Source organism: Anomaloglossus baeobatrachus, chromosome 10 (assembly GCF_048569485.1).
Source record: "Anomaloglossus baeobatrachus isolate aAnoBae1 chromosome 10, aAnoBae1.hap1, whole genome shotgun sequence".
Taxonomy (NCBI): domain Eukaryota; kingdom Metazoa; phylum Chordata; class Amphibia; order Anura; family Aromobatidae; genus Anomaloglossus; species Anomaloglossus baeobatrachus.
The window spans coordinates 150,900,528-150,928,092 of NC_134362.1; positions in this window are offsets into that span (position 1 = coordinate 150,900,528).

Consider the following 27,565-nt stretch of genomic DNA (forward strand, 5'->3'; position numbering starts at 1 on the left):
ACGTCGCAAAGGGAATTTCACTGTGCTACAATGCGGCCTAGCGGAGCTGTGCAACCACCGCCTGCCCCATCACATGCATCTGCGTGCTCTTCATCCTCTGTGACTGTGGGGACAGCAGTCACACATGCTTTTTCACGATGAACTTCCACCCCGTTACCCGTAAGCGGGAGCGTGATTGGTAGGTCGTCACTTGTTTTTTAAGTGCAAACAGATGGTATTGTTGAGCTGTCAGACATTGAGAGAACCACCATTGGATGAAGGAAACATTCTATCCACGCCTGCACCTTCGTGAAAGATTGGATGGACTACCTGCAGTTAATTATTGCGTTTCACAAATAGAAAGGAGTGTAGAATGCACAGGTGTTGTACCTTGCTTGGCAGCAAAGGAACAATATCTTAGTATTCCAGACAATTTTAGGATGGCAGAAAAAGTGTCAGCTCTTTGTGCAAATTAAATAGCATGGCAAAAGTGGGCAGGTGGGTACAGTGGCCGTGTTCTGTGTGTACCAGGACAGTAAAGAAAGCCTCACTTTCTATCCCTCCTAATGATGAAATGCAGCAAGGAATTCCCTGAGTTTGCTATAAAAATAGCGTTGCAAAATGTGCATGAGGGTGTCATGCAGAGGTGCTAGAAATAGCTTGGCACCAGTGGGGCACAAATGGAGTACAACAGCCACTTTTTGTATGCCAGTAACTGGCAGCATTTTTTGCTATTATTATAGCTTATTAAAAAAAGAGCAGGAGGGCGTCATGCAGAGGTGCTAGAAATAGCTTGGCACCAGTGGGGCACAAATGGAGTACAACAACCACTTTTTGTATGCCAGTAACTGGCAGCATTTTTTGCTATTTTTATAGCTTATTAAAAACAGAGCAGGAGGGTGTCATGCAGAGGTGTTAGAAATAGCTTGGCACCATTGGGGCACAAATGGAGTACAACAGCCACTTTTTGTATGCCAGTAACTGGCAGCATTTTTTGCTATTATTATAGCTTATTAAAAACAGAGCAGGAGGGTGTAATGCAGAAGTGCTGGAAATAGCTAGGCACCAGTGGGGCACAAATGGAGTACAACAGACACTTTTTGTATGCTAGTAACTAGCAGCATTTTTTGCTATTATTATAGCTTATTAAAAACAGAGCAGGAGGGTGTCATGCAGAGGTGCTAGAAATAGCTTGGCACCAGTGGAGCACAAATGGAGTACAACAGCCACTTTTTGTATGCCAGTAACTGGCAGCATTTTTTGCTATTATTATAGCTTATTAAAAAAAGAGCAGGAGAGTTATGATCCGGAACCATGGAAGACCACCAAAAATCATTGGCAAAAGGTGACATGAGCATTGGCAACTAATCTGGCCGCCATCCCCTTACTAACCATCACAACTAGAAGTAGCCGAGGGGTGAACTAACATCCTGTGCACCGCGAACCCAGCCGGATAACTAACTATCCTAAAGATAGAAAAGATGAATAACTCTCTGCCTCAGAAATTAGACAAGAATAGCTAGCCCCCCACATTCAAAGACTGCGGTGATATAGGAAAAACACAATACACAGGTAGATGACAGGATTAGCAAAAGGTGAGGCCCCCGCTGACTAAAATAGGAAAGGACAGGAAAGGGACTGATGGTGGCCAGAGAAAAACCCTGCAAAATACCAACTTCCTGATAGTACAACAAGGTCCTCAGATCGCACGATCTGAACTCCGTCCTATACCAGGTGCCCTTTTCATACCAATGAACAGAAAACAAGAATCATAACAAAGTCAACAAGCCACAAACACATGGACCCAAAGGAGCTATACTCCACACAGAACTGCAGGGAGTTCCCCAACAAGCCACTGAGGGGGAAAATCCCTGCAAGCGAATAAACTGAAAATAACCACAGCAAATGACAAACACAGATAAACAAAAGAACCAGACAATAAATAAAGAGCAAGCACTTATCTGGGGAAGATGTGGTGTAGAGCAGGATTAAGCAGGCTGGAGATACAAAGAACAACTGACATCCGGCAACAGCCTGCAATCAGACCAGGATTTAAATAAGCAGAGAGTTAGCAAATGAAACACCCACTGCACAACCCACCTGGTCCAAGTCCAAACCATTCCTGGCCACCAGAGGGAGCCTCCCAGCAGCCAATACATAACTAACATTCACAACACAGGAGGGTGTCATGCAGAGGTGCTGGAAATAGCTTGGCACCAGTGGGGCACAAATGGAGTACTACAGCCACTTTTTGTATGCCACTAAGTTGCAGCATTTTTTACTATTATTACAGCTTATTAAAAACAGAGCAGGAGGGTGCAATGCAGTGGTGCTGCAAATAGCTTTGCACTAGTGGGACACTAATCGAAGTCCAACTGCCACTTTTAGGATGCGACTAACTGGCAGTATTTTTTGCTATTATTATAGCTTATTAAAAGCAGAGCAGGAGGGTGCAATGCAGTGGTGCTGCAAATAGCTTTGCACTATTGGGACACTAATCGAAGTCCAACTGCCACTTTTAGGATGCCACTAACTGGCAGTATTTTTTGCTATTATTATAGCTTATTAAAAACAGAGCAGGAGGGTGCAATGCAGTGGTGCTGCAAATAGCTTTGCACTAGTGGGAAACTAATGGAAGTCCAACTGCCACTTTTAGGATGCCACTAAGTTTACTCAGTGTTTGCTAGTATAATGACTTAGTAACAATGAGTTTGAGTGTGCAATGCAGAGGTGCTGCAAATAGCTTTGCACTAGTGGGACACTGTTAAAATCTGTTTCCACGGACCTGACTGTCACCTATGGCTCTGAGCCTGCTGTAATTAGCCCTTACAAGAGCTGAAAGAAACTGCTATCCCTATTCTGTATAGCGCTGTGTATAGAGCGTACACAGCAGTATCGGAGACAGGAGCTATACCAGCGGTGTCTGACACCCAGACGCAGAAGACAGATAATGGCGTCCAGACGGGCAGATGCCCGTATTTATAATGCAGGGACATGTGACATGGACATCCTATCACACATGCCGTTGCTTCTCTGGCTAAAAGTCCACTTAGCTGTGTGTGTGTCTGGGATTGGCTGACATGCTGGCCCGCCCCACTATACATGCGCGCTTAGGGAAGACAAGGAAAAAAAAAAATTGCAATCGCCATTATCCCAGCAGCAGTGATCTGAATGCGCTGTTCCCGCACACTATGGGCTGAAATGTCATAATAGTGTGAGTCACAGAGTGACTTACACTATTACAACGGAAAGCCAGCTAGTAATTAGCTTGGCTTTTTGCTGCTAGAACCGTTCTCAAACGTAACTAGAACTATCAAGCTTTAGCAAAAAGCTCGAGTTCTAGTTCGATCTAGAACAGCCCCCAAAATCAGTCGAACCACGAACTGGAGAACCACGAACCGCGAACCGCGCTCAACTCTAATCACTAGATATTAGTGGACCTGTTGAAATTCAGCGGCTTCATCCAGACATTAGATAAAGTTTGTTTTGGGACCCTGAATTTACCTGAACCTCAACTGAAATTACTAATTAGGCAATTTTGGACAATGCCCACATGCAGCCAGCTATAAACAGATCACTTCCAGGGGTGGATGGACTGGGATTTTCCAATTCTTTTTCTTTGCTGCACACTACATCCGATGATCCAAATGTGGGAATCAGCTCACCGTGCAAAGGCTCAATCCCGATTCTGTCCTGGAGCACGGACAGGCACTGCCACGGCCCGGTATAATGTAGAAAGAAAGGTTGTCCAGCTCTTCAGGCAAAGAATCACGTCTTTATTTCATCATGCAGACACAGAGAATGACATGACCAGCACTACGCCTTTCAGGTGAAAACACTCACCCTTAATCATGATCATGATTAAGAGTGAGTGTTTTCACCTGAAACGCGTAGTGCTGGTCATGTCATTCTCTGTGTCTGCATGATGAAATAAAGACGTGATTCTTTGCCTGAAGAGCTGGACATCCTTTCTTTCTACATCCGATGATGCTGTTGATAGCCCAGTGTGAGCTGTTCAATCAGCTCACACTGGGCTGAACATCGACCATACCCAAGCACAGTGATGCTCGTGCGAGTGGCATTTATATGTAAAGTACCCAAACTCCAGATCTGAACTCTGATTTTGTAAAGTTTGTAAGTCCGTGTTTGGTACAAACACCAACCAGCAGGTTGGCTTATCTCTAGACATCACGTGATCCTTGCAGTTGTCTAGTATTTCTGGATGATATCATATTATTCCGAGGTTTGCTAAAATTGTCCACAAAGTCAAAAAAATGAATCAAATATTATCCTTGTATCCAAAACATATTTTAAACCCAAATGTGGAATGGTTAATAGACGGGGTAGGGGAATTTCTGATTAATTCTATATAATTCCAATGTTGTGTAAGGGTGTTAATTGATTTTTGTAAATTATTTAAACGTTATACTTTTGTCCAACATGTACAGGTGCATCCCAATAAAGTAAAATATCATCAAAAAGCTAGTTTATTTCAGTAATTTCAATACAAAAAGGGAAACATATATATTATATAGAGTCATTACACAAAAAGTGATCCATTTAAAGTGTTTATTTCTGTTAATGTTGATGATTATAGCTTACAGCCAATGAAAACCCAAAAGTCATTATCTCAGAAAATTAGAATATTATATAAAACCAACTGAATAAAAGATTTTAAACTCAGAAATGTTGGCGCCTACTTAAAAGTATGTACAGTAAATGTATTTGTTGCGCCCCTGAGACTTCAGTCGCCACAGGGTGCTGCGCCTCATCAGAGGTGCAGTATTCATCCTGGGTATGGAAAAAGGTTATTGCCGGTAAACCACCACAATTCTCCAAAACACCCAGTTAGTCGCCCTCTCACCGCGACTGGGTTAAGGTAGGGTCACTTAGATGGTCACCACAAGATATGGGACCTCCAACCCTCTAGTTTAGAATCTCGGGGGGTGGAGCTACAGAACAGAGAGTAAGATTACACACACACCTGACATTCAGTCAGTGACAGTTAGTTAGCAACTAGGGAACAAGTGAGATGTGGGGAGAACACGGTCGCTGAGGGCAGAGCTGCGTCATAGCTCTCTCAGGACCGAGTGCACAGAAAAGGGTGCGGAGCCCTTGGCTAGTGGGCACTGCGCATCCCACCAGCAGAAACCGCCGGGCAAAGGATTTCAAGTTTTCTGGCCCACACAAAGCACCCAGGGCACAGAAGCATATAGAGCCAGGAGTCGTGACAAAAGAGCAGTAACGATAAACCCAATAACAAACTGGCGCTGCCTGCCATACGGGACAGGAATAAAGCCCATCCAAGGACTTGGGTCCCAGTGTGGCTTCAAGCCGCAGGGACTCACACAACACAGCGCAAGTGAAAAGGACTCACAGAAAAAAACTTGAGCCCATGACAGCGGAATCCGGCACTCCAGAGGCGGTGACTAGAGAAGAGCCAACCCCCTAGTGTTCGAGTTCGGTTTGTCGAACGGCGGGTGTGTTCAGCGAACGTTCGACGAACACCTTTGAACCTCATTGAAAACAATGGCAGGAAAACACAAACACATACAAACACATTATACATGTACACATACAGTTAATAAACATTGCCATTATACTTACAGGTCCCCGCGATGCATCTTGCAGACTCTGTCTCCTGCCACTTTTCCTTCCGATCATCACTGCGCCCTCCCGGTAACCAGCACTGATAATAGGACCTTCCGTGACGTCGTCATAGCATGTGACCAGTCACGTGTCTATTATCTCATTGGCTACAGACTGGTCACATGGCTAGACGTCATGCTAAGTCCTGTCAGTGCATCTCTCTGGTACGCGGTGCTCGTTTGAGCATCTCCGTGTACCGACGAGATGCTTGGACACATGCATGGGTCCCCGTTCCTGCATGTATGCGCTCTTTACAGAGTCAGCCCACATGCAGGGACTGGATGCCACAGCCGGTGAATAGCGGCACCAGGAATCAGGTGATCGGAGATCATAGAACTATAGTAACCCGCCTGTCAGATTACTATTTCAACGGTGGCAGCGGTGACGTCACCGCTTACAACTCGCAGCCTCTGTTCACTGACTGAGTGATTAGAATGCACGGGAGCAGCAGCGTCTTCCTCCCATGCAGTGCTGACTGATGTAGCAGAGCTGAATTGGTTGAAGGAGAAAGAAGACCGAAGACCAGGATCGTGGAGGGGTGAGAGGGAGTAATAAACATGGAGTGTCTAAGGGGCACTTTGCACACTACGACATCGCAGGTGCGATGTCGGTGGGGTAAAATTGAAAGTGACGCACATCCGGCATCGCAGGCGATATCGTAGTGTGTAAAGCCTTTTTGATATGATTAACGAGCGCAAAATCGTCGTAATCGTATCATCGGTGTAGAGTCGGTGTAGAGTCCATAATTTGGAAATGACCGATGTTACAATGTTGTTTCTCGCTCCAGCGGCATCACACATCGCTGTGTGTGAAGCCGCAGGAACGAGGAACATCTCCTACCTGTGTCCTGCGGCTCACGCCAGCTATGCGGAAGGAAGGAGGTGGGCGAGATGTTAACGTTCCATTCATCTCCGCCCCTCCGCTTCTGTTGGCCGCCTGCCGTGTGATGTCGCTATGAGGCCGCATGACCCGCCCCCTTAATAAGGAGGCGGGTTGCCAGCCAGAGCGACGTCACAGGGCAGGTGAGTGCATGTGAAGCTGGCGTAGCGATAATGTTTGCTACGGCAGCTATCACCATGATATTGGGGGCGGGGACTATCGCGCTTGGCATCGCAAGCATCGACTTGCGATGTCATAGTGTGCAATGGGCCCCTAAGTGTGTCTGTGTATTTATTTCTAATAAAGTATTTTTTCTCTGTGTGGTGTCTTATTTTTAACCCTTTATTGGAGATTCTTACTGGCCGGGTCAAACTTGCCTGACATTAGGAATCTCTGGCTTAATACTAGCTAGTAAAACAAAGCTAGTATTAACCCTTTATTACCCAGCAAGCCACCAGGGCTGCTGGAAGAGTTGGTTACAGCACCAGATGATGGCGCCTCTATGAAAGCGTCATTTTTTGGGGTGGCTGCAGACTGCAATTAGCAGCAGAGGGGCCCAGAAAGCTCGGGCCAACCTCTGATGTGGATTCCAATCCCCAGTTTACTAGTTGTACCTGGCTAAACACAAAAATGGGGCTGAAATTCATGAAATAATTAAAAAAAGGGCTTTCCTATATTTTTAGTTCCCAGCCGGGTACAAATAGGCAGCTGGGGGTTGGGGGCAGCCATACCTGCCTGCTGTACTTGGTTAGCATACAAAAATATGGCGAAGCCCATGTCATGTTTTTGGTGGGGTGGGCAAGAAACTCCTACATACAGTCCTGGATGGAGTATGCTGAGCCTTGTAATTCTGCAGCTGCTGTCTGCTCTTCTGCATACACTAGTGAATGGAGCATGCTGAGCCTTGTAGTTCTGCTCCCCCTGTCTCTCCCTCTAGCATACAGTCCTTGATGCAGCATGCTGAGCCTTGTAGTTCTGCAGCTGCTGTCTGCTCTCCTGCATACACTAGTGGATGAAGTATGCTGAGCCTTGCAGTTCTGCTCCCCCTTCCTCTCCCTCCAGCATACAGTCCTGATGGAGGATACTGAGCCTTGTAGTTCTGTAGCTGCTGACTCCTCTCCTCCATACAGACAGACAGCAGACCGCAGCTGCAGAACAAAAAGGCTCAGCATACTCCATCCAGGACTGTATGCAGGAGTTTTTTGCCCCCCAAAAATTATGGGGGCTTCACCATATTTTTGTATGCTAGCCAGGTACATAAGGCAGCTACGGGCTGCCCCCAACCCCCAGCTGCCTATTTGTACTCGACTGGGAATTAAAAATATAGGGAAACCCCTTTTTTATTATTATTTCACGAATTTTATTAAATAATTAAAAAAAAAATGCCGTGGGCTTCGCCCAATTTTTGTTTCCAGCCAGGTACAACTAAGCAGCTGGGTATTGGAATCCGTAGCGCAGGGTGCCCAAGCTTTCTGGGCACTAGAGATGAGCGATGTTCGAGGTTTGCCAATTTCATGTTCGAGTGATTTTAGGGGATACTCGAGATCGAACTCGAACGCAAGCTTTTTGCTAAAAGCTCGATAGCTCGAGTTTCGTTCGATAACTGCTCGATCAGCAAAAAGCCTAGCTAGTTACTAGCTGGCTTTTCACTGTAATATTGTGAGTCACTGTGATTCACACTATTATTAAATTTCAGCGTATAGTGTGCGGGGGGGGACGCGGTTTACTTTTGTGCTGCTGAGAGAATGCCGATTGCCATTTTTTGTTTTTTTTTCCTAAGCGCGTGTGCAGTTGGGCGGGCCAGGATGTCAGCCAATCCCAGACATACACAAAGCTAAGTGGACTTTTTGCCATACAAGCAAGGGCATGTGTCATAGGCTATGAATGTCACATGTCCTTGTCTTATAAATACGGCCATTTTCCCTAACGCCTCCATTATCTGCTTTCTGCGTGTGGGTGACAGTCACCGCTCACACTGCTACAGCCGCCGCTCCTACTGTGTACGCTATACACACAGCGCTGTACAGATTAGGGACTGCAGGTTTGTTTATCCCTTTTCAGGGCTGATTTCACGGCGCTCAGAACCATAGCTGACAGGCAGGTCCGTGGAAACGCTGTATACAGCTTCAGATAACAGTGTCTGTGTACCTAAGCTCAGGAAATTCCTTGCTGCATTTCATCATTAGGAGGGATAGAAAGTGAGGCTTCTTTTCCTGTCCTGGTACCCACAGAACCCGGCCCACCTGCCTATATTTGCCACGCTATTTTATTTGCCCAAAGAGCTGACACTTTTTCTGCCATCCTAAAAGTGTCTGGAATACTAATTTAGTGTTCCTTTCCTGTCCACTGACCCACAGAACCCGGCCACTGTACCCACCTGCCCACTTTTGCCACGCTATTTTGACAGCAAACAGTGCTGAAACTTAGTGGCATCCACAAAGTGTCTGCTATACTAAATTAGTGTTCCACTGGTGCCAAGCAAGGTCCACCACCTCTGCGTTCTACCCTCCTGCCCATGTTTCCTACGCTATTTTTATAGCAAACAGTGCTGAAACTTAGTGGCATCCAAAAAGTGTCTGCCACAGTAACTTAGTGTCCCTCTCGTGCCAAGCAAGTTCCAGCACCTCTGCATTCTACCCTCCTGCACGTTTTGCTATGCTATTTTATTTGCCCAAAGAGCTGACACTTTTTCTGCCATCCTATCAGTGTCTGGAATACTAATTTAGTGTTCCTTTCCTGTCCACTGACCCACAGAACCCGGCCACTGTACCCACCTGCCTATTTTTGCCATGCTATTTTACGTGCCCTAAGAGCTGACACTTTTTCTGCCATCCTATCAGTGTCTGGAATACTAATTTAGTGTTCCTTTCCTGTCCACTGACCCACAGAACCTGGCCACTGTACCCACCTGTCCACTTTTGCCATGCTATTTTGATAGAAAACAGTGCTGAAACTTAGTGGCATCCACAAAGTGTCTGCTATACTAAATTAGTGTCCCACTGGTGCCAAGCAAGGTCCACCACCTCTGCATTCTACCATCCTGCACGTTTTGCTACGCTATTTTATTTGGCCAAAAAGCTGACACTTTTTCTGCCATCCTATAAGTGTCTGGAATACTAATTTAGTGTTCCTTTCCTGTCCACTGATCCACAGAACCCGGCCACTGTACGCACCTGCCTATTTTTGCCACGCTATTTTATTTGCCCAAGAGCTGACACTTTTTCTGCAATCCTAAAAGTGTCTGGAATACTAATTTAGTGTTCCTTTCCTATCCACTGACCCACAGAACCCACCCACTGTACCCACCTGCCTATTTTTTCCACGCTATATTATTTGCCCAAAGAGCTGACACTTTTTCTGCCATCCTATCAATGTCTGGAATACTAATTTAGTGTTCCTTTCCTGTCCACTGATCCAAAGAACCCAGCCACTGTAACCACCTGCCTATTTTTGCCATGCAATTTTTTTTGCCCAAGAGCTGAACCCTTTTTCTGCCATCCTAAAAGTGTCTGGAATACTAATTTAGTGTTCCTTTCCTGTCCACTGACCCACAGAACCTGGCCACTGTACCTACCTGTCCACTTTTGCCACGATATTTTGATAGCAAACAGTGCTGAAACTTAGTGGCATCCACAAAGTGTATGCTATACTATATTAGTGTCCCACTGGTCCCAAGCAAGGTGCACCATCTCTGCATTCTACCATCCTGCCCATGATTGCTACGCTATTTTTATAGCAAACAGTGCTGAAACTTAGTGGAATCCACAATGTGTCTGCTATACTAAATTAGTGTCCCACTGGTGCCAAGCAAGGTCCACCACCTCTGCATTCTACCCTCCTGCCCATGTTTGCTATGCTATTTTTATAGCAAACAGTGCTGAAACTTAGTGGCATCCAAAAAGTGTCTGCCACAGTAACTTAGTGTCCCTCTCGTGCCAAGCAAGTTCCAGCACCTCTGCATTCTACCCTCCTGCACGTTTTGCTATGCTATTTTATTTGCCCAAAGAGCTGACACTTTTCTGCCATCCTATCAGTGTCTGGAATACTAATTTAGTGTTCCTTTCCTGTCCACTGACCCACAGAACCCGGCCACTGTACCCACCTGCCTATTTTTGCCACGCTATTTTACGTGCCCTAAGAGCTGACACTTTTTCTGCCATCGTATCAGTGTCTGGAATACTAATTTAGTGTTCCTTTCCTGTCCACTGACCCACAGAACCTGGCCACTGTACCCACCTGTCCACTTTTGCCATGCTATTTTTCTAGCAAACAGTGCTGAAACTTAGTGGCATCCAAAAAGTGTCTGCCATAGTAACTTAGTGTCCCTCTGTTGCCAAGCAAGTTCCAGCACCTCTGCATTCTACCATCCTGCACGTTTTGCTACGCTATTTTATTTGGCCAAAAAGCTGACACTTTTTCTGCCATCCTATAAGTGTCTGGAATACTAATTTAGTGTTCCTTTCCTGTCCACTGATCCACAGAACCCGGCCACTGTACGCACCTGCCTATTTTTGCCACGCTATTTTATTTGCCCAAGAGCTGACACTTTTTCTGCCATCCTAAAAGTGTCTGGAATACTAATTTAGTGTTCCTTTCCTGTCCACTGACCCACAGAACCCACCCACTGTACACACCTGCCTATTTTTTCCACGCTATATTATTTGCCCAAAGAGCTGACACTTTTTCTGCCATCCTATCAATGTCTGGAATACTAATTTAGTGTTCCTTTCCTGTCCACTGACCCACAAAACCTGGCCACTGTACCTACCTGTCCACTTTTGCCACGATATTTTGATAGCAAACAGTGCTGAAACTTAGTGGCATCCACAACGTGTCTGCTATACTAAATTAGTGTCCCACTGGTGCCAAGCAAGGTGCACCATCTCTGCATTCTACCATCCTGCCCATGTTTGCTATGCTATTTTTATAGCAAACAGTGCTGAAACTTATTGGAATCCACAATGTGTCTGCTATACTAAATTAGTGTCCCACTGGTGCCAAGCAAGGTCCAGCACCTCTGCATTCTACCCTCCTGCCCATGTTTGCTATGCTATTTTTATAGCAAACTGCCAAAACTTAGTGGCATCCAAAAAGTGTCAGCCAAAGTAACTTAGTGTCCCTCTGGTGCCAAGCAAGTTCCACCACCTCTGCATTCTACCCTCCTGCATATTTTGCTATGCTATTTTATTTGCCCAAAGAGCTCACACTTTTTCTGCCATCCTAAAAGTGTCTGGAATACTAATTTAGTGTTCCTTTGCTGCCAAGCAAGGTACACCACATGTGCGTTCTACACTCCTCTCCATTTCTGCTACGCAATTATTAACTTCAGGTAGTCCAGCCAATCTGTGACAAAGGTGCAGGCGTGGATATAATGTTACCTTCATCCACAGGTGGTTCTCTCGATGTCTGAGAGAGCTCAACACTACCAGCTGTTTCCACTTCCAAAACAACTGACGACATGACAATCACACTCCCTGTTGCGGGTAAAGGGGTGGAAGGTCAGCGTGTAAAAGCATATGTGACTGCTGTCCCCACAGTCACAGAGGATGAAGTGCACTTGATGCACTTGATGGGGCAGGCGGTGGTTGCACAGCCCCGCAAGGCCATATTGTAGCACAGTGAAATTTCCATTACAACTTATGCTTCATCTAAAGTCGTGTACAGGGTGGGCTCCCCAGTATACAGCAAAACCACGCAACAGGAAAAGTACTCTAGGCAGTTGGGTTGATAAATGATTGTTTAACTTTCCCAAAAAAAACCCAATAAGAACCATGCATAAAACTGAAAGAATAGAACAATCTATTCAGTTGCCTACTACCCGGTAATCCCTTTGCGTAGCAGGAGTAATTGTGTGTTTGTGTGTGTGTGCGAACACGACTTACCAGTGGCGCCCAAGAGCTTACAACTTATGTACCTAAACATAGACAAAACCCATTACCCCCCCTGAATACCCTTGTTAGCTGAAGCCTTACAGATAAGGCAGATGATAACAGTGTGAATGCAAACCACACAGCTCAGCAACACAGTCATGCAAATCTTGTAAAGCAACAGTCAATGCAAACATGTGTCGCTGTCTCTCTATGATTTAAACTGTAAGTGACAATTTGACAGTGCAGAGGCAGCAAGTCTTATTAGCTATATAGTCGGCCTTACCAGAACAGATATGTGTTTTGCTAATAAAACAAAGTGTTGCGTGCACGCATTTGTGTCTGGGCCCAGCCTATCGTACCCGAGTAACTGTGGTGTCCAGTTGCCATAAATACAGACTTTACGCTCCTCTAACGGTAAACAGTATAGACAGCACCGGAACAATGTCGGTCTTTGGCACAGTATGCTGCTCCCAGAAGTTACGGTGCTCCTCACCAAACTCCAACACAATTCCCCTCACAATTGACCAAAGTGTTTCCACGGTGGCTCCTTGCTGTAACACACACCTTTAGATTTTCCTTCTATTCATAGACAGCATCTCCAAGTCCACAGCCAAAGACCGTTTCTGCTATTGCTATAGTGACCAAACAGACAAAGGCAGATTCAAAAAAACAGCAGCCCCTTGTGTGTAGTCTTCAACAATGCATGCAATGAACGGCAAATAAGCATGTTGCATTGACAGTGGCTAAAGCTGAGCAATACATCCTCACGCTATCAATTCATATCCATGTGACACTTCATGGACGAAGTACTCAAAGTTGTGAGTTTTTGCCTTCTACTTAGTATTTGTTGACAAATCTTACACATTACATGTCTTGGGTGATCCTTTGCGATGTCAAAAAAGCCCCAGGCTAGGCAAGGTTTAGAGCCCATGTGACCTGCAGAACCACCACGACTTCTGCTCAGAGTTAGAGTTGTGGCTGAGGATTAAGTTGTTGACATGCTTCCAGTACTTTGTCTCTGTCCAGGAAGACGCAACGTAACCTCGTCGTCAGTAGCATCCTCCTCCACCTCCTCTGCTGACCTCATTGACTGGCTGACTTTGGTTTGACAGTAAGTGGGGTCTCCAACCTCATCATCACCCTTTGTGTCTTCATTCCCCTCGTCCTGAGTCCTCCGACACAACCTCTTCCTGCGCTGACCGAATAGTAAAGTTGTCATTCCAATCACGTATCTGAATCTTCTCATCACGTTTCCCATTGTCTCCACCAGGAGGATTTACTGTTTGGGAATGAGGGTGAACACTATGCTCAGCACCTTCTTCATGGGGGCCTTGATCCGACTCACAAAGCTTCTGGGCATCTGTGCTGATCATTTCCCCTGTCTCCTGGAACTTGCTGCCTCAACACCTCAGATTATCTGCTACACCCGCAAGCTTCAAATGGAACCTGAAAACTCATCTGGTCAGAAATGACTATAACCTTCAATGACCCCACCACCGTGCGGAGCTGCCGCCCAACCTAACCCCACCTACTGTCTCCTCCCCAAAATACTTTAGAAAGTAATCCCGCAAGGGCAGTGCCCTCTTCCCTCTGTACCAGTCTGTCTATTGTTACTTGTATATGTATTCTGTCTTTAACCCCCTTCTCATGTACAGCACCATGAAATCAATGGTGCTCTATATATGTATAAATAAATAATCATAATAATAGTGATTACTTCCTTGTCTGTACTCACTGCAGCTTTGGAGCAGACCTCTGATTCCCAGGCTATAGTGTGACTGAACAGCTATGCAGACTCAACCATCTCTGTTACCCCATACTTAGCAGGGCTGGTCGAAACATGCATGTGCTGATTTACAGAGCCTAAGTCCAGTGTTTTGCCTAGTGAGTATGCTCAGCCTGACTGTGCCATTCCTGAGGCTAATTCCTGAGTTCGGGCTACAGCGCATGCTCCCACACTTAGTGCGAAAAGACTCTTTTCACAGTTACTTGGACTTCGGGCCGTGTCTAAGTCCTGTGTTGTGCCTAGACAGCATGCTGAAGCTGATAATCTTTTTTCTGAGACTGTTGTTCATGCTACTGAGCATGCTCAGGCACTTAGTGCATCAGAGCCTGGGTCCGGAAAGGAACTCACTGGCCATGTCCGTGAGGTGGTAGTCCATGATAGGCCAGAGGGCATCAAGTATCCTGATGATGTGGCCACTCCGGACTGGCTCGCAGAGGCTCACCCCTATGACTTGGCACATCATCATTGTTCGTCAGACGATGACAGGTGAGGTGTTTGGGGCGTGACTGATATGAGGTCATCAGTGAAGTGGCAGTTCCGGGTAGGCCGCTGGTTATGTCACTGATAATGTGGCACTCTGCTATTGGCTCCTGGAGATGCATTGTGGTCCACCCTGGGTTGGGGAGGTCCCAGGTTATTAAAGGGGCTGGAGCCAACAAGGAGGTGCACAGTCTTCTTTTATGCTGAGAAAGAGCACACCTCCATGTGTTGAACCCATTGCGGCTTTAGGCCAGAGGTAGGAAGGGATAGGGTGTCGGTGCAGGCCACCACCACAGTTGGTAACGCAGAATGGTTAAGAGCAGCTCCTGTCCTACCAGTCCTGCTAGTGCAGCCCTGTGGCATTAACTGGGCTGCTGCTGCTAATGCGCCTGGTGTCCACAGGTGTGGTCCCTATGCACATGGACAGCGTACCCAATGGCCCCTGTGTTGTTAACAGGGAGTTCCTGGGCTGGGTGGGTGTGTGGACCCTATGACGCTAACAGGGAACACAGTCTACAGATCCGAGTGTCGTCTAACTCGGTTCAGGTTACTATTAGTTTCAGAGCCACCCAGCTCTGTATCCTCTGCCTAAGCTTCCAGTTGCCAACATCTCCTTTTCCATCTGGGAGCACGGTGGACACCGACTGGCGATTGGGATATATACCTTTTTCTTTATTTTCTTCTTTATTTTTTAGATAGCGCTAACATAGTATATACCACCTTATCCAAATCTGCCAGTCCCCCCGTAACATATGGTGTTTCTTCAGCAAATGTTACTGTTGCTTAACCACCAAACCCACGGACACAAACTTATTTACCCTTTCCAACACACCTGCTCGCCATTCCACCAGCATCTGTCCTTTTTCAACTCAGTTTGTATATGACCAAAAATGCAACTCTGCAGAGACACCGTACTCAAAGCCGTCTCAGTACAGCAGCCAGCCCTCGGTCCCTCAGATGTGGACAAGTAAAAGACCATTTCCTCCTAGCCATGACAAAGCATTGAGATTCACTCTGTGCAGCACTGGTGTTTAGTGGAAAAGCAGATCTAAGATTGCCTTCCAACTTCTGCTGATACTCCTGCAGACGTGCGTCCCTTTCTATGGTAGGACTTGTTTCGCCAAATTTTGTCTTGTACCGGGGATCTAACAGTGTGGCAACCCACTAGTCAGCATTACTTAGAATTTGGAAAATCCGAGGGTCATGTTGTAGGTAGTGCAGCAAGAAGCCGCTCATGTGTCTTGCGCATCCAGGAGGACCAAGTCCTTGCTGTGTTGTTGGCAGAGAGGTGAGAATCATGCCTCCTTCCTCTGCCCTCTCCCCCAAACCTCGCACAACCAAAATGTGAGCAAGCTCTCCCTCATCTGCTCAGTCATCCATGCCCATCGCCAGTTCGTCCTCCATTTCTTCATGGGCTCCTGCCCTTCCTCAACAGTTTTGCTGATACTATGCGCCCTTGTTAATCCCTCTCCCCCACCGTCCCATGCCTGCCGCCTTGGAGCTGCTGACCGTCTGGATCTTGTAGATCTTGTTATCCCTTCCGCTTATGACTCCTCCTGTACTTCCTCCCCTTCCTCTTGTCACACCACCTGACTCCAATAATGTTTAGAGTGTGCTCCAGCATGTAGATGACCGGAATTCTCATGCTGATATTGGCATCGCCAGTGCTAAACATCTTCGTCGCCATTTGTAAACTGTGAAGAAGGGTGCATAGGTCCTTGATCTGACACCAATCCAGCAGCGTGATCTGCACCACCTCTGGATCTAGTTAGCCCAGGCTATATGTCATAACTTATTGTAGCAGGGCTCGTCGGTGCTGCCACAGACGCTGCAACATGTGCAGATTCAAATTCCTGCATGTCTGCACATCGCATTTCAGCCGGTGAAACGCCAGATCGAAAGACTACTGGAGCAATGCAAGTTGTTGAGCTGCTGGGTGTGAACGGTGGAAGTGAGCTTATAGCAAGCGTGTCCGCTGCAGAATGCCATAGCGGCCGGGATGGTGGTTTCAAAATTAAAAAATGACATACAAGGCACGTGTGTCACATTGCCCTGACGAAGTGCCGCAGCCAGGTTTGCATCGTTGTCGCACACGGCTGTTAAGTCACCACCGGAGTCCGCTCCATCAATTTGTACTCCGGTATCCAGGTGACAGCGTGCTCCTTTCGTGCATAGTGCTGATGATGGGAGAGGAGTTGATGCCAGCAGCGGCAGTGGCCGCATGTTCCGCTTACCCATTGGGCTGCTTTACCTTGAGATATGCAGAACCACTGGCTGACTGTCGTTGGTGGGTGTCTCACAGGTGAACTACCATCATTTAGCTAAAACCAATGGGAAGACACCACACCCTTTTTTAGGCCCATCCTGTCTGCTTACCACTGCCAGACATAGCTCTGAACCTCAGGTTCCTGTTCCGCTCAGTTCTGTTTTGTGATTTTGTGTGCTTATTTCCTGACTACGTCTTCTGCCTGCTGTTTATGTACCTCGTTGGCCGATCCGCATTTTACCTCTGCTTGTTTTCTGATTAAGTCCTGGCCGTCCCATTCTGTTCCTGTTCCTCAATTCATGGTTTGACCCTGCCTGAGTACTCCTCTCTCGGACTGCAGCCTTCCACAGGTATTAATCACCTTGGGCCCTGTGTAATTCCAAATCCCTGTATAGGGGTTAAAGGGTTTCAGGGTTCTGGGGGTCCTGCTTGGTGAGTGGCTTCCCTGTAGCCTATCCTTTACAGCCCGTCTGAGTGTGTGGATCCAGGCAGGCGTTACACCGTTCCCTCTGCAGAAGGCCATATAGGCCAAGATAGTGGTTTAAAAATTGCTGGACAACTAGGTTCAACACGTGAGCCATACAAGGCACGTGTGTCACATTGCACTGACGAAGGGCCGCAGCCAGGTTTGCATCATTGTCGAACCCGGCCTTCCCTGGCTGCTGGTTGAGTGGAGACAACCATTGATGAAACTCGGTCTCACTCTCCAGAGCTTACCGTCCACAACTCCTCAGCGGTGTGACTCACATTTCCCAGACATTTCAAAGTAAAGAGTCGACCGCCTGATGCCATTGAGCTCTGCTGCCAGAAAAGTAAGGAGGTGTGTGGGATTCCATGTGCGCAGTTACAATGCGGGTGGCCTGAACACACAGGGTTTCGGCAGAGGTGGAGGACCCAGACGAGGTTGAGGAGGCAGAAGCAGTGGAGGAACTTCTACATACAGAGTAAGGATTGACACACAACTCGTGGGGACAGCAAGACTTGTACAGCAGACCCTTCTGCATCTCTCATCATAGTTACCGAGTGCCCAGTCAGCGACATGTAATGCCCCTGTCCTTGCTTACTGGTCCAAGTATCTGTGGTGAAATGCACCCTTTCACACAGAGTTTCTCAAGAAAGCGGTGATGTTGTGTGCGACCTGCTGGGGTAGCGCGGGCACGCCTTTCTTGGAGAAGGAGTGGCAACTGGGCATTGGCTCTTGGGGCACTGCGATGGGTATAAGGTCTTGAAAATACTCTCGTCCAAAGGTTAGAAAGGCAGCATTTCTGTAGCCAACCGTTTGCCTATGCTGAAAGTCAACCTCTAAGCCATGTCATGCCCTTCGAAAATCATGTAAAACACCGCAAGGGGACTCCAACCACAGTTTCCCTTGTTTCCCAAAATTGGTCCCCACACACCCCACTTGACTGGCATCAGTTGACCCCTACTTTCAAGCTTACAAAGATGCTTTGCATGAAGCACTCTCAAAAATACACCAGCCTTTCACCTCCCCTGGCTGACATAGGGGAAGAAAAGTCCTCTGTGATCCATGGCTTGTTCATCTTGGTTCTTTTTTCAAAAGCAAGGGGACTCCAACCACAGTCTCCCTTGTTTCCCAAAATTGGGCCACACACACAGCACTTGACTGGCATCAGTTGACCCCGTTTTCAAGCTTACAAAGAAAAGGGGAAGAAAGTCCTCTGTGATCCATTTCTTGTTCATCTTGGTGAACGTTATTATGTCCACATTGTCAGTGGACAGATGCGTGCGCTTTTCTGTCAGCACACCCCCAGCAGCACTGAAGACACGTTCCGAGAGAACGCTGGCTGCGGGACACGACAAAATCCCCAAAGCATAGTTGGCAAGCTCAGGCAATTTTGCCAGATTGGAAGCCTAACATGAGCAAGGCTCAAGTTGCACAGTAATGGCATTGAAGTTCACTTGCATATACTCATATACCTGTGTCTCATCCTCTTTTTCCTCATCCAGCTGTTTAGTTTTCGCATGGGTATTTGTCCTAGTCACTTTCCCATGTGTTTGTGTTGTCTTGGGAGTTGTTTGTCACCTTTTGGACACCTTTGAGGGTGTTTTCCAGGTGTTTTTAGGTGTTTGTGATTGCTTCCCATTGTTTTCAATAGGGTTCGAGAGGTTCATCAGACGGTTCGCCGAACCGAACTCGAATGCGGCCTCCGTTTAACGAACTGAACCGAACTCGAGCCTCTAGAAGTTTGCTCATCTCTACTGGGCACCCCTGCTGTGAATTGCAGTCGGCAGCCGCCCCAGAAAATGGCACTTTCATAGAAGCGCCATCTTCTGGCGCTGTATCCAACTCTTTCAGCTGCCCTGGTGACGGGTTGCTCACTGGGTAATAATAAGGTTAGGGCTAGCTGTACATTATCAACTGGCCCTAAGCCCCAAAATTCATGGTGTCACGCCAATATTAGACATGGCCACCATGAATTTCTAGTACAGATAAAAAAATCACAACACACAGAAAAATATTTTTATTAAAAATAAAACACAATACAATTAGTGTCCCCATCTTTATTGAAATAAAGAACCCTCTCCGCAGTAATCCTGGGTCAAGGGTCCCGCACCGTCCAATCTGGATCCAATATCATCTGATCGGTTTGCTAAAAGGCAAAAAGTCTGAGTGAAGTCTCCGGTGACAGCGTGGCTCACTTCAGAGCTGCGTGGAGCTGACATAGAGCAGTCGTGGTCTACGGTGCTCCCTGTCAGCTTCATGTAGCAGAGCTGAAAGCATCGTGTGGATTACTTCGGACCTGGATTTCTGTTTGGGAATTAATAAAGTGGTAAAAGAGTTGTTTTTTTTGTCTTTTATTCCAAATAATGGATTTTTCCTTGTGTGTGTTTATTTACTTTCACTTACAGGCTAATCATGATTAACCTAAGCTTATTACCCCGATTGCCACCACACCAGGGCAATTCGGGATGAGCCGGGTAGAGTCCCATGACTGTCACATCTAATGGATGTGGCAATTCCGGGTGGCTGTTGGCTGATATTGTTAGGGTGGTAGGCTCCCCATAGCGTTACACTCCCCATCCTGACAATACCAGCCTCCAGCTGTGTGGCTTTACCTTGGCTGGTATCAAAATTAGGGGAAACCGCAGTTTTTGTTTTTTTTAATTATTTATATAATTATTTTACTGCACAATATAGACCCACCTGCCGGCGGCTGTGATTGGTTGCAGTCAGACAGCAGTCACTCAGCGTGGGGGTGTGTCTGACTGCAACCAATCATGGGCGCCGATGGGCAGGGAAAGCAGGGAATACCAGATTGTATAACGAGTGGCAGCCATTTTCAAAAGAGGAAAAGCCACCGGAGCTTTGTGACAGCTGTGCATCGCCGCGCCAGTGATCGGTAAATAGGAAAGAGAGAGGGATTATGCTGGGGATGCAGGACGCATGCAAATACACAACGTGCGCACATAGCCTTACTGTGAAAAGCCACGCTTTTGGTGATAGAACCGTTATTGAAAGGTAACTCGAATGGTCGAACATGAAGCAAATCATTCCAGTTCGTCAAACGACTCGAACACTGCCCAAAACCACTCGAATGTGATATTGGCGAATGGTTCGATTTGAACATTGCTCATCTCTAGCGGTGACATCTCAGTGAGTAAAAAACATTACCTGCAACCTTTGTGTTATCCAATCATTCCCGCACCTAGAGCGCCTTTTATAGAGTGGATTACTACTCCCAACCTCCCTGAGGGCCCGAGCTTTGCCTGTGGAGAGCTGTACCAACCTAGCTGCATTACCACATGCCCTCAGAGGAAACGTCTTGCAGCGGCTTCTTCTATTTTGGCTGCACAGCACAGGTGGCGTCACGAATAACTACTATCCCCATCATCAGGTTCCATTTCTTGACACCGCTGGGGTGACGGAACCGTGCCTCTCCGCTGTGACATCCCACTGCCTACATCGGCCCGGTAACGAGTAACCCCCCTAGACCTCGTGGGCGTGTTACACTCAATACTTTGCTGGGGCTCCTTTTCCATGAATTACTGCATCAATGCGGTGTGGCATGGAGGCATTCAGCCTGTGGCACTGCTGAGGAGTTATGGAAGCCCAGGTTGCTTTGATAGCAGCCTTCAACTTATCTGCATTGTTGGGTCTGGTGTCTCTCATCTTCCTCTTGACAATATCCCATAGATTCTCTATAGGGTTTAGGTTAGGCAAGTTTGCTGGCCAATCAAGCACAGTGATACTGTTGTTATTAAACCAGGTATTGGTACATTTGGCAGTGTGGACAGGTACCAGGTCCTGCTGAACAATGAAATTTACATCTCCAAAAAGCTTGTCAGCGGAGGGAAGCATGAAGTGATCTAAAATATTCTGGTAGATGGCTGAGCTGACTTTTGTCTTGATAAAACACAACGGACCTACACCAGCAGATGACATGGCTTCCCAAACCATCACCGATTGTGTAAACTTTACACTGGACCTCAAGCAGCTTAAATTGTGGCCTCTCTACTCTTCCTCCATACTCTGGGACCTTGACTTCCAAATGAAATGCAAAATTTACTTTTATCTGAAAACAACACCTTGGACCACTGAGCACCAGTCCAGTTCTTTTTCTTCTTGGCCCAGGTAAGACGCTTCTGGTGTTGTCAATTTGTCATGAGTGGTTTGACACAAGGAATGCGACAGTTGGAGCCCATGTCCTAGATATGTATGTTTGGTGGCTCTTGAAGCACTGACTCCAGTAGCAGTCCACTCCTTGTGAATCTCCCCCAAATATTTGCAATCATTTCAAGGTTGTGGTTATCCCAGTTGCTTGTGCACCTTTTTCTACTACACTTTTTCCTTCCACTCAACTTTCCATCAATATGCTTGGATACAGCACTGTGTGAACAGTCAGTTTCTTTAGCAATGACCTTTTGTGGCTTACCCTTCTTGAGGAGTGTGTTAATGACTGCCTTCTGGACATCTGTCAAGTCAGCAGTCTTCCTCATGATTGTGTAGCCTATTGAACTAGACTAAGGGACCATTTTGAACGCTTAGCTAGCCTTTGCAGGTGTTTTGTGGTAAATATTCTAAGTTTCCAAAGATGGAAAAGAAACATGGGAGCCACTTAGAAGAAGAATACCGACACTGCTCACACCAAGCATCCCAGCTATACTAGTATACTATACTCGTATTAAATGCAGGTCACACTTGACCTCCTATTACTCTGGCAAGAGTATCAGTATGGACAAAGTACAGGGTGTAATGCAATATCTGTCAGATCACTAATGTGATGTAGCCTTAGCGTTTAATTGAATCAAACTACTCCATAACACTTAATCATTAGTGATGAGTAAGCACAAAGGTGCTCAGTACTCGAATTGAGAATGTCGGACATTAATTTTTGTGAACATATTAGAAATTTGGTGATTTCGAAAATTTCGCGATTTTCAAAAGTTACATTTTGTTTGCCCTTAAAGCACAGCATTATGTAGCACAAAATTATTAATAAAATTAACATACTAAATAATTAATAAAATTAAACTTTTCATCAGTATCATTTTTAAATCATTTTTTTGGTTGGGAAGTTATAATGGTTAAAAGTTTATCGGCAGTTTCTCATTTTTCCAACAAAATTTCCTAAAACAACTTTTTTAGGGACCACATCATATTTGAAGTGACTTTGACGGGTGAATATAGCAGAAAATACTCAAAAGGGACAAATTTTTAAAAACTGCACCACTCAAACATTATTTAATAACCGTATTAACCCTTTAGTTGCTTCACAGGAATTAAAGCAATGTGGAAGGAAAAAAATGAAACTTTACAATTTTTGTTCCCACAGAAAAGCTGCCTTACACCCAAATTTTGTATTTTCTCAAGGGTTGTGCAAATTATTCTGAGTATGTTGATGCTACATAAGTGGTAGAAAGCTACTGTTTTGGTGCATAACAAGGCATGGAATGGGGGAGCACAATTTCACTTTTGGAACGCAAAATCAGATGTAATAGAATGTGAAGGTTATTGAGATACAGGGGTCTGTGGGCGCTCTCATCCGCTGGCCCGGCCACCTTTAGAAAAACCACGTGGACCAGCTCTCATCCCAACTGAATGCCTAATCTCCATATCCATGGGCAGAGCACTACTCAGACAACACAGGGTGCGGGAACCACAATAATTAGACTTTATTGAATCCCAATAAAGACATATAACACAAAACCATGCAAACCACACTATGTAAAAGGCAACAGAGTCTCACCCTTTCGCAGGCTCACCAAGGAGTAGACTATTAGTGCCTTCGGTGCTTCCAGGGCCACATATCCAAAACAAGCATCTCCCTGCTTTTCTTTTGGCAGGCACTTATTGAGAATAGGATAGTGACAAGCATAGGAAGCTTCACGAACACAGCAAAGTCCGTAGCCAGATAACCGAATCATCCCAAACCTGGGTTTTATCCAGTTGAATCCTATGTTCCTTGGCGGTGCTCCTGTACAGTGTAATCAAGTTTCAGATTCCCTAGCCTTGCCGAAGTGCCTAAACTGGGTAATGGACTTCCAACCAGGATCAAAACACATAGATTAAAGCCATGTAGCAAAAGAACCCCCTGGTTACTCCAACAGTCCATTTTTATATCTCCCAGGCACTCATTCCAGGGAATGTGGTCTCACCGGATTGGTGGAATAATATTGTGCTCTGATTCGGTACCATTCAAATCCGCAAAGGTAATTCTTATCTGAGTTAGATAGACAGAGAAGGAGGGGGAAGTTACATTAAGGTACCATCACACTAAGCAACATCGCTAGCAACATCGCTGCTGAGGCACAACTTGCTAGCGATGTTGCTGTGTGTGACATCCAGCAACAACCTGGCCCCTGCTATGAGGTCGTTGGTTGTTGCTGAATGTCCTGGACCATTTTTTAGTTGTTGCTCTCCTGCTGTGAAACACACATCGCTGTGTGTGACAGCGACAGAGCAACAGCTAAATGTGCAGTGAGCAGGAGCCGGCTTCTGTGGACACTGGTAACCAATGTAAATATCGGATAACCAAGAAGCCCTTTCCTTGGTTACCTGGTATTTACCTTCGTTACTAGCATCCGCCGCTCTCACACTGCCAGTGCCGGCTCCCTGCTCCCTGCACACGTAGCTGGAGTACACATCGGGTAATTAACCCAATGTGTACTGTGGCTAGGAGTGCAGGGAACAGGGAGCCGGCACTGGCAGTGTGAGAGCGGCGGACGCTGGTAACGAAGGTAAATATCGGGTAACCAAGGGAAGGGCTTCTTGGTTACCCGATGTTTACCGTGGTTACCAGCGTCCGCAGAATCCGGCTCCCTGCTGCCTGCACACGTAGCAGAGTACACATCAGGAAATTAACCCGATGTGTACTGTGGCTAGGTGTGCAGAGAGCCAGTGCTAAGCGGTGTGCGCTGGTAACCAAGGTAAATATCGGGTTGGTTACTCGATATTTACCTTAGTTACCAAGCACAGCATGCTTCCACATGTAGCGACGCTCCAGCGATCCCTGCCAGGTCAGGTTGCTGGTGGGATTGCTGGAGCATCGCTTAAGACCCAGTCACACTAAACAACTTACCAGCGATCCCAACAACGATACAACCTGATAGGGATCGCTGGTAAGTTGCTAGGAGGTCGCTGGTGAGATGTCACACTAAGCGACGATCCAGCGATCCCACCAGCAACCTGACCTTGTAGGGATCGCTGGAGCGTTGCTACACGGGTTGCTGGTGAGCTGTCACACAGGCAGATCTCACCAGCAACCAGTGACCAGCCCCCAGCGCCGCGTGGAAGCGATGCTGCGCTTGGTAACTAAGGTAAATATCGGGCAACCAACCCGATATTTACCTTGGTTACCAGCGCACACGGCTTAGCGCTGGCTCCCTGCACACCTAGCCACAGTACACATCGGGTTAATTACCCGATGTGTACTCTGCTACGTGTGCAGGCAGCAGGAGCCGGCTTGTGCGGATGCTGGTAACTACGGTAAACATCGGGTAACCAAGAAGCCCTTACCTTGGTTACCTGATATTTATCTTCATTACCAGCATCCGCCGCTCTCACACTGCCAGTGCCGGCTCCCTTTTCCCTGCACTCATAGCCACAGTACACATCGGGTTAATTACCCAATGTGTACTGTGGCTACGTGTGCAGCGAGCAGGGAGTCGGCACTGACAGCTGAGAGCGGCGGACGCTGGTAATGAAGGTAAATATCGGGTAACCAAGGTAAGGGCTTCTTGGTTACCCAATGTTTACCGTCGTTACCAGCGTCGGCAGAAGCCGGCTCCTGCTGCCTGCACATTTAGTTGTTGCTCTGTCGCTGTCACAGACAGCGATGTGTGCTTCACAGCGGGAGAGCAACAACTAAAAAATGGCCCAGGACATTCAGCAACAACCAACGACCTCAGAGCAGGGGCAGGTTGTTGCTGGATGTCACACTCAGCAACATCGCTAGCAACATCGCTGCTACGTCACAAAAGTTGTTCCTTAGCAGCGATGTTGCTAGCGATGTTGCTTAGTGTGACGTGGCCTATAGTGTGACATCTCCCCAGCAACCTCCTAGCAACTTACCAGCGATCCCTACCAGGTTGTATCGTTGTTGGGATCGCTGGTAAGTTGTTTAGTGTGACTGGGCTTTTAATTTAGCAATCCACGTTCTCAGACAATGGGAGGCATTGATAGTCTTGGGGAAAACAATGAATCATCAAACACTAGTTAACACACAAAAGGGACTCTTGTCTGGCCAAATTAAGAGTATTAACCCCTGACAGACATTTTACAGGCTGTTTCTTCACAAATGCCATGTTAAAATTACAGTGTCTTTTATCTGCCCAAACAGTAGAAACCCCCCACAAGAGACCCTATTTTGGAAACTACATCCCTCAAGGAATTATCTAGATGTTTGTTGAGCACCTAGAATCCCCAGTCACTTCCCAACATTTTAAAACGTCGAGCTGTGAATATAAAAAAACCCCTAATTTTTCCCCAAAAAATGTTGATTTAGCCCCAAATTTTTTATTGTCACAAAAGTAACAGGAGAAAATGTGTTATGAAATTTCTACAAAGTACGCCAATTTCCATATGTAGTGGAAAACTACAGTTTGTGGGAATTGCAAAGGTCCAAAAGGAAGGAGTGATGTTTTCATTAAATTCTTTGCAGGCACCAGGATGGAATTGACGACTTTGATGGAATTGTTTGCGAGCGCCATTTGGCATTTGCAGAGCCCTTGAGGTGCCAAAACAATAGAAACTCTCCAAAATTAGCTTATATTGAACTTGATCAAGTGTTTTTCTGGTTTGTGAATTTTTTAATGTGGAGGCATATGTGAATTGTGTAGAATACATTATGTTGCCATAAGTGAACTGTGTAGAGTGCATATAGTTGCAATATGGAATTTTTTTTAAAGTATATGAAGTCGAGCAATAAATCAGAAAGAATTTTAGTAATCCATACTGTATATAAAAGGTAAAGTTTAAAATTGTCTTTTATACAAAGGCCAAGTTTATTGGGGCATCTGTCCCACTGAAAAATGGTGTTCTTTCTTATCCCCTTTTGTAACATATTTTGCAACTTTTTATGACCTTCTTTTCTTTTCATATTGGGGAACCCAAATGGAGAAATGTTCAATGATACTATATTGGAACTTTCAGTTCCACAAATATTCGGGCCTCCACTTTCCTGACTTCCAAATTTTTGTTCGTACCTTACCCTCTTACTGGGCAAATATTGCTAGAATTTAATCCTCCACTTAAAGTTTATTAGGTATTAGAGTTAAGCGATGTTCGATTCGAACGGTTCGCCAATTTCAAATTTGAGTGATTTTGGTCGGTGTTCGAGTCGTTCGCCGAACTCGAACGATTTGCTTCAAGTTCGGCTGTTCATGTTAAGTTCGATAACGGTTCAATCACCAAAAGCATGGCTTTTCACAGTAAGGAAATGTGCGCACATTGTGTATTTGCATGTGTCCTACATCCCCAGCACAATCCCTCTCTCTTTCCTACTCACCGATCACGGACGCCTCGCTGCACGGCTGTGACAAAGCTCCGGCATCTTTTTCTCTTTTGAAAATGGCTGCTGCTTCATTATTCAATCTGGTATTCCCTGCTTTCCCCGCCCACTGGCGCCCATGATTGGTTGCAGTCAGACACGCCTCCATGATGAGTGACAGCTGTCTCACTGCAACCAATCACAGCCGCCCGCTGGCGGGTCTATATCGTGCAGTAAAATAGAAAAATAAATGATAATCAAAAAAAAAATGCGGTTCCCCCAATTTTGATACCAGCCAGGATAAAGCCACATGGCTGGAGGCTGGTATTGTCAGGATGGGAAGCGCCACATTATGGGGAGCCCACCAGCCTAACAATATCACCCAGCAGCCGTCCGGAATTGCCACATCCAATAGATGTGACAATCCCGGGACTCTACCGAGCTCATTCTGAATTGCCCTGGTGCGGTGGCAATCAGGGTAATAATGGGGTTACATAGTTACATAGTTACATAGTTACTTAGGTTGAAAAAAAGACCTAGGTCCATCTAGTTCAACCTTCCTCCACCAGTTCTACATTTAGTCACTAAGTCATTTATAACCAACAATGTTTTGTGTACTGAGGAAATCATCCAGCCCTTTTTTAAAAGCTGTTATAGTATCTGCCATTACTACCTCTTGTGGTAGGGCATTCCACAGTCTGACCGC